The following is an 8,134-nucleotide window of genomic DNA, read 5'->3' as shown; positions in this document are numbered from 1 at the left end:
CTCTAGTATTTGTTTATATTAAATAATTAGCTTCCAAAGCATCATTATAAGCCTCACAAAATACAGTGCTCACATCATTAAGGCTTAATTTTTATACTTAAATATTATATTAGTAATCATTTGTTGTACCTAATGTATGCCAAAAAAACAGTAGTCTTAATTTACTATATTTTTACCCTAAAACACATCAGAGTATATTTAGGCAAATAAATGTTATGTTCTTCTATTGTGCACAAATCCACATACTCTTTTAACCAACAGATATTTAGTAATATTAAAATGGTGAAATCGTAAATCATAGGTTATGATATTTAACACATAAAAGTTCACAAAAAAAGAATTGTAATATCTTATTCAGTAGAATAGTATTTTTATCAAGGTAAAAGTTTAAACTTAGCCATCTTTTATTAAAAATAAGCCATAACAAATATTAAATTGTTAATTTTTTTTCATGTTTATCACAACGCCCTGAGTTTGTAATATACACAGAGATAGCTGTAAATAATAAATAATGATTCTTGTTTTGTAATATATATATGTATATATACATATAAATAAAAAGCTTAAATAATCCCTTGTTAACTATAACGAGAAATATATGAAAAAGAAAATATAATTCTTTTTACTTTTTTTGTTGATAATATAGTGTTTGTCACTGTAGGAAAGATTAGGGCAGTGGGCTTTAACATGGCCACTAGATAGATTAGAATAGATCGCTAATGCAAGCTGTAATTGGATAAATTGAACTACCCTCTGTAAACTACTACCCCTGAGATGGTACAGGTTATTGTACACAAACAAATACAAACAAAACTCAGATATCGAAAACAAGCAGCAACTGATCTTCGTTCTAATACTCTGAAATTCAACTTTCAACTGGTCTGTCTCAACGTAGTCATTAAGGTATTGCATGGAAGTGAAAAGTTTAAACTGTATAAATTAGTTATCTATGAGATTGCAATTTTTGGCATATAATTGCAAAGCTGAAAAAGGAACTGATTACTGTAACTCTATTTTGCAACCTGATGCATAATGGCACACAATGATACTCAAGATGTTTACTTTCTCAAATAAAAATCATGCAGTATTTTGCAAACTACTCCTTTAAAACTTAAGCTAGAAACAGACACGTAGTATTCATAAAAAATATATATGACGTAAAGGGCATAGAAAAAAAATAATAGTGAGTTTTGTTGTAAAACCAAAGGCAAAGGGGACCATTGCTTAACCAGGGTAGATACGTTTGGTTTCTACAAATTGAATTCAATTGCATTTTGGTTTATAATTCAACAATCTTTAAATTTACACAGTTGTCCTGTTTCTTCAAGTAAGTTTTTAAAAGTCAAAGCCTGCTGTGTTGAGGACCAGACTTATCAATCTGTGTGTAATTGTGTGACCATTTCTTTCCATTTCCATCTCTCAAAAACTTTAATTCGTTAACATAATTTTGCCCAGTCCATTCACCATTTGAAGGGAGTTTTTGTATAGAAAAAAATGAAAATAATATATTTATTTGGTTTTTGCCTTTTTAGATTTAAAAAAGGCTTTCCGTCTTTAATTCATTGAACTGGATTTCCAATGTACATGATACATCTCAAATTACAAATAAGTTGGCACCAACTAAATTGTTACTCCCATGCCTATTCAGGGAAACTTTTTATCAGAATTTTATGCAGAATAAAACCCTGCTGAAAATACAGAGTTACCCACATAGATTGGACGGTATAGACAACATGAAATTCTGACAATTCTAAGGTAAAATGTATTCTTCATTCAATAAAGAATAAAAACTTTCAACATACTCATACTTTCTACAAAGATCGAGAGTGCATATATCTGTTTTCATGATTACATTGAAAACCAGCAAAGTTAAATACAATGTCATTAACAATAGCACGGAAAATATATTTCCTGGAATATCTTTTTATGCAAATGCCTCCTGCAGGGTGTATATTTTCTTGAGTAATCATTTCGCCCCCCCCCCTCTGTTAATTTTCCAAAATCATTTTGAGCTTCAAAAATGATATCCAGATTGCCCCCACAGCAACACCACCCCTTGGGACCAAATTTAAACTTAGTGTTTGTTTAAGGTTCAAATTAGAGTTTTTTTATGTCAAAATTACGTAGTGAGGGATTTTTTTTTGAAATCATCAAAACCATTTTAAAGAATTCTATAAGGAAAAGTTAAATATTTCAAAATATTATTCTAAATTTAATATATATATATATATGTATATATTTGTGAAGTATTAGGAAGATTTGAACAAAAGGTTAATGATAGATTCTTTAATTCTTTAACAAATTCTTTAATTTGAAGAAGATTTTAAGGTCAAGCGTTGGAAAGTATTAATGAAATCAAGAAACATAACAACAATGTAATGTTTAGTAACCAAACACTTCATACATGATTAACAACATGTGGAGCTTAACTCACCATGTGCTGCCCCGACCTTTTGGCCGCTAGAGTAAGATGAACAGTAGAAGTTAGGGTACGCCTAATGAAAAAGCCCCCTCTAGTGAGAATAATGTGACATCACATAGAATTTAAAAAAATTTTAAAAATTTATAATTTCGGATAGGGGCACTGTTTAAAATTGTTTGAAAGGTCTTTCTTTTAGAATTTTCAGATGTTTTCTTTATTCAACATTTAAAATACATTTAAAAATTGAGATTATAGAATATAGTTGGAAGACGCCAACACTCATTTATATCCTGAACTGACACCAAGTTGGCACTCTCTCTAGCCTACATGAAACAGAGTTCTGGATATAGGATAAAGAATACAGGATACTGGATACAGGATACAGGGTTCTGAATTTAGAAGTTATAATCCCTAGATCTTTGCAACCTGATGTTGATATTTTATATTTCAAACTTATTATTTGATCTAACAGATATCATGCGTAGTTTTATGTATCTATCTATGGTCTACACTATCAAGTTTCAAAGATATATGAATCAGGGAAAATAAGAGTTTGTGGCAAAGAATCAATTTCTTTAAAAACATTGTTGAGAGGGCTGCAGAATTTTGTTTTCTTTGTATATCTTTGAATTTGTGTTATTTTGTGTTTCTTGCATTCCATTCTAGTCTTATTAAATATTATGCATAACAAAGCTAGATAGATAAATAAATATACAGAAACCTTTCCTATAGCTTCTTTAAAAAAGAAAAAGAAGGTAAAAAGCTTTGAATTGAAGGAAAAGACTCAATTCACTAGAAGTTTATAATGGAGGACTTAAATTCCATTAAGAATTAATTCAGTACCTTATGAAGGGTTAATGCTATTTCTTCCTAAAAACTTAGTTAATTTAATGACAACTTTTTACTCAACACGCTTCGCGCCCCAAATTTAAGTTGATTAAAAATATAGTAGAATTAGAGAAAAAAAAATTGGGTTAGTTTAAATATTCTAATGGTTCATCTTTTTATTCTAACAATTTTAACTTCGAGTTGATTTTAACCCTCCCCCCCTCACCCTTCTATTAGCATGGAGGTGTTGAGAAGAAAGAAGATGGTAGAGTGAAAGAAAGTTGTATTCCTAAGAGAATGAAGATAGCTAGATAGCTAGATTGCTAGATAGCTAGATAGCTAGATAGAAAGTATGGTTCCTCTTTCAGGATTCAGAAAGAAGAAAAACATCAAGTTTTCTACACAAGTTGGAAACACATGAAAGAAACCCTCAGTTGAATTAGTGAACACACAGACAAAAAATAATCTCCCCCCCCCCTCCCCTCACCGTACCCCTTGAAATTTTGCGCACAATATAATCTCTCATTGCATGGTCGGAATGTAGTAAATGCCGTACTCTTAAAACTTCGTCCAGAACTGTATCAATCCAGGCACAGATCATTCTAACTTTGCTATCAATGTCAAACAGAATACGATCTCCTCAGCTATTAATGTCAACACGGACACAAGCTTGTAATCTATCAATGCCAAACCAATGGGCATGATCTTAATCTGCATTATGTTAAAAAATGAGCAATAAAGTCTTTATGCCATCACTAAGATCAGAAAGATTTACAGAACAATCATTTGCAATGGAAAATAAATGTCTGCCAAGAACTGTGTTAATATTTATATCTATATTTTTATATATTTAATAGCAATCTATAGAGTAAAGTGCGTTTTATGCTTTTAATTAAGCTTAACTTTTCAGATTTTCACGGAAAATTTTGGTTGGGTTAACATCCCTGCTTGCAATGATATTAGGGTTGAAAGAAAGATAAAGCCAAATTTCGCAGTTTTTTTAATATAACCAAATAACGCACTTTCCTCTACATTTATAACAAAAATAATGTTGTACTTTATTTCTGAGAAAATTCCTGATTTGCTTCTCAAAGTTTACAATTGAGACTTTATTTAATTTCTCAAGTTTCCCTATAGTTGAATTCTTCAGAAATTCAACTTCCACAATAGGAAGTTCAAATCATAAAATAAACGGTGACATATATCTATAAATCTATATATATATATATATATATACATATATTTATTCAGTTTCAAATTAAAACATTTTAATATAATTTAGGATTTTACTATACATCATGTTTCATGCCTTGAGGTAATCCTCAGTAGATTAACCCTGACAGAAAAAAAATTGAACTTGAAGATTTTTTACAATTGGTTCCCGGATTACATGTGTTGTCTAAAAATATTAGATGATAGTAAGAATGTTTTTCTATGTCGGCAGGTTCCCATCAGCTCATTTCTCTTGCTCAGCAGATGTTGGTGTGAAGAGGTAAAGATCAGAGTTGTTTCAGTAAGGCAGAGAGAGCATAACTTACTAACAGAATCTAACAATCTTAGCTTTCAGCTTGTTGCTCTAAACCTCGTCAATCGTTCTCAAATTTTTTTTATATTTTTCTTTCTAAATTGGCGCATTTTCAAAAATATTGTAAATGTAGATATGGAAGTAATAAGTCTTTTTGAGTGTTTTTTTGGTTTGTCCGATCATTATTCTGGACCCTTTTGGCGGATTTGTCTCAATCTCTGTAGAACCATGTGCATGTTCTAAGTTGATTTTAATAGCGAAAATTTAGTTTCCAGACAAATCATTTGTTGACCTAGTTTTAGACGTAAAATTCTTAAATTAATATAATTTACAAAATTTCTCTAAACCTGACATTTCAATTTTGTGGTTTTCCTTTTGTGAGCTTTTAAAAATGCCAGACTGAGACACGTGACAATGATACTGCACTGTCATTGGTGGAAATTCCGGTCACATGATACAGACGTATCAACTAGCTATATTATCATTTATATGCATTAAAAGTGAATAAGTAATATATTCAAACTATGATAGGAGCCTACCTAAGCTGTTTAGGCTCCTCTGGGTTATCATAATTTTCAGATTTGTTGCGTATTTGCTGAATATGAACGGTATAAAACTTTGATTCCTACCTTACATCTCATATTTATATAAGTTTTGATATAACGCTGACACAGTTTTGTATCGATAGAGACAGGAACATCAGATAGAACTCATCTAGGTCGGGATCAACTTCTAAAGTGTTACAGTTTCAGCCTATACCCCCTTTAACAAATAGAAATCTGAAGCAAATTCTTCATGAATCTGGTAATTTTAAAAGCACAAAAAAGGCAGGCCACACTTTAGAAACGACAGGTCTAGGGAATTTTGTTTCTGTAGTTCAGTTGCAAAATAGAAAATCTTTATGAACATTATTTTACATCCTTATATAAAAAAGACGAAGAGAATTCCAATGTTTTTTGGTTCTCATTGTACTTTTCAAATATAATATTAAGAATAAAAATTTACATTTTTAGAATTAGATTTTAGCAGATTTTCAGAATTTTTAAGGAAAAGCTTTTTAATAAAGTTTATGAACAATTCTATAATTTTTAATAAGATTAAAATCTTCTTTTTAAAAATTATTTTTCAATGTTCATAGTTCCACTACACAGTCCTTTTTGTTCTACAAAAATATTTCTTTAATAACAATACAATGCAATGTCAACAAAAAATTTGTCCAATCAGCATCTTGAAACAAACTTTGTGTGCTTCTTCAAACTGAATCCTATTCCGACAGAAGAGGGAGGGGGTCATTTTCATGTATCTTTGTCTGTATGATGTGACAATGATACTGCACTGCCATTGGTAAGAGTTCTGGTCACGTGATACGTACGTATTTATTACAATATCAATTCTATCAATTAAAAATAAAAAAATAATTAATTCAATTAAATTGCAAAGTAATTCAGTGCACGCAATTCCACGCAATATTTAATTGCTGCCTTGTTCGCAATTATAGCACAATTCCGCCCAATGAAATGGAGCAAGCAGAAGCAATCATTGCAGGCAATTCCGTACAACAGAATTCCGATTGGAAACCCGAAATTTAGCCTATTTGCAGTCGTTGGATTTCAACATTTTATAGCTTAATGGAATGCCTTTGACAAAAGGAAACAGATTGCACAATTTTTTAACCAAATTTTGCACATATTTTTACAGAGGCGCCTGCATAAAGGGAATTTACTTGGTCACAATTCCTCTAGTTGAAGAGCTTTTGAGTAGAACTAAAATGTTTTAAAGTTCGTAACCCTTTGAAGTCGTTATAGCAGTAATAAAGCATTATTTTTACGTTCTCCTTCTGTCTAGTTCATAGTGATATATTGGTTATTCCATTATCTGATAAATTAACCTTGCTCCTATCATTTGTTTTATTGCTGATGGAAGGAAATGAACATGGTCTCTATCCACCAATGTGAGTCTAGTAAAGGTGAGAGGTTTGTGTACGCATTTATTGGTATTATTCTAACAATAACAATTAAATACTAATTTAAGTTTTTCAGGGCAGGATTGTTTACTAACTTTTAATTTCACCATAAACTGATCTGTTTAGATGTGCGCGAACATTTATTCACCTTGGTATCTACTATATAAACCCTCACCTCATATTTATTTACCTTGGTATTTACTTTATAAACCCTCACCTCATATTTATTTACCTTGGTATCTACTTTATAAACCCTCACCTCATATTTATTCACCTTGGTATATACTATATAAACTCTCACCTCATATTTATTTACCTTGGTATCTACTTTATAAACCCTCACCTCATATTTATTTACCTTGGTATCTACTTTATATACCCCCGCCTCATATTTATTTACCTTGGTATCTACTATATAAACCCCATCTTACATTTTTTCACCTTGGTATCTACTATATATCCCCCCACATTACATCTATTCACCTTGGTATCTACTATATACCCCCACATTAAATCTATTCACCTTTATATCTACTATATATACCCCCACATTACATCTATTCACCTTGTTATCTACTATATACCCCCACATTACATCTATTAACCTTGATATCTACTATATATACCCCCCACCTTACATTTATTCACCATGTTATCTACTATAAATACCTCCACATTACATCTTTTCACCTTGGTATACCCCCACATTACATCTATTCACCTTGATATCTACTATATATACCCTCACATTACATCTATTCACCTTTATATCTACTATATATACCCCCACCTTACATCTATTCACCATGGTATCTACTATATATACCCCCACCTTACATCTATTCACCTTGGTATCTACTATATTTACCCCCATCTTAAACATTTATTCACCTTGGTATCTACTATATATACCCCCACCTTACATTTATTTACCTTGGTATCTATTATATACACCCCCATCTTACATTTATTCACCTTGGTATCTACTATATATACCCCCACCATTCATCTATTCACCTTGGTATCTATTATATATACCCCCACCTTACATCTATTCACCTTGGTATCTACTATATTTACCCCCATCTTAAACATTTATTCACCTTGGTATCTACTATATATACCCCCACCTTACATTTATTTACCTTGGTATCTATTATTATTACATCTTTTTACCTTGGTATCTACTATATACCCCCACCAATCTATTCACCTTGGTATTTATTATATACACCCCCACATTACAACTATTCACCTTGATATCTACTATATACCCCCACCTTACATTATTCACCTTGATATCTACTATATATATACCCCCACCTTACATCTATTCACCTCTGTATCTACTATTTACTCTCCCACACCTTACATCTATTTTCCTTGGTGTCTACTA

This window comes from Eurytemora carolleeae, unplaced genomic scaffold (genome assembly GCF_000591075.1).
Source record: "Eurytemora carolleeae unplaced genomic scaffold, Eaff_2.0 scaffold33, whole genome shotgun sequence".
Lineage (NCBI taxonomy): Eukaryota > Metazoa > Arthropoda > Copepoda > Calanoida > Temoridae > Eurytemora > Eurytemora carolleeae.
Note: the sequence above shows the minus strand (reverse complement) of the source record.